Below are 1,192 nucleotides of genomic sequence, written 5' to 3' on the forward strand. Positions count from 1 at the left end.
GCTGAGGATCTAAGGTGGGGAGCCACCACTTTAGCCTTCTCCTCAAGGGTCTCTGACAACCAGATGGACATGGGAATAGTATCACAGCTGGTGCCAGCAACAGTTTATCTGCCCAGTGCTGGGATTATATACCCATCTTCATCTTTCCAGCCTTTATAGTCACCTTTGCTTTTTTACCTGCAGTATTTGCAAAGACACTCAACTCTTCCTGTAGAGATGGAGCATAAAGGAATCCAATGACTAACTATCCATATAGCATCCCTCCTCAGCAAACTCCTGGGAGGATCCTCAGTAGAACAAAGAATGCTTCCTCTAGACAGTCCCAGCTTTGATGGGCCAACCTGGAGAGTTTTACTTTAAAACAATACCAAGAAAGAAACATTTGGTAAAAACTACTCTGTTCTTGTTTGCATTTTGTTTCACCTTTCAAGGTAGCCTCATTCTGAAGCTTGGGCTAGATAGCAGAGGCTAGCCTGGAACTCCCGGATCTCCTGCTTCAGCTTCCCAAGCACTGGGATTAGATGGAAGCCTCCACGATTAGATTCTTGATCTTTTCATGGGGTAGAAATACACTAATTGACTCTTGATGCTGGGCAAAAGCAGCATGCCTCCGCTTGCAGGCCACACTGGAGCAGTTCAGGACTTTACACAAGGCTTTGCCCAGCTATAGACGGACGAAGCTGAGTCCTAAACTCAGCACGTGAGGTATGTTAAATTTGTGCATCCTGCACACAATTCTGTACACTGGTCATTTCCAGTTTACTGTAAGCCGAGGGCTCCTGTGCTTTCCTTCAGGAATAAACACGCTGACACCAGGGATGAGGCCAGCCAGGGGGAGGGCAGGGCTAGCCTGAGTTCACGGAATCAGTGAGTCTGCCGGTGACTAGTACAGCATCAGCAGTCCCCGGGCCCCCGTTCGTCACCACCTCTGCTGCCTTGGCTCCTTCCCGGGACCCTTGGGCGCCCTGTTCTCAGTGAGGCAAGGAGAGATCTGAAGTTCTCGGACCCACCCATCCCAGGCCCCTACCTGTGTCTCTCCACTTCCCTCCCTCACCCCAAAGAACCAGGCCACACACTGGGTTTCAAGTATCTGTCTCTTCCTTTCACTCTCTCAAAAGAAAAAATAAATAAATAAATTGCAGAAGGCGGCAGCATTTCTTGTCTTCCCCTGGCTCCCGGACACCCAACCCCT

This window comes from Microtus ochrogaster, chromosome 7 (assembly GCF_000317375.1).
Source record: "Microtus ochrogaster isolate Prairie Vole_2 chromosome 7, MicOch1.0, whole genome shotgun sequence".
Lineage (NCBI taxonomy): Eukaryota > Metazoa > Chordata > Mammalia > Rodentia > Cricetidae > Microtus > Microtus ochrogaster.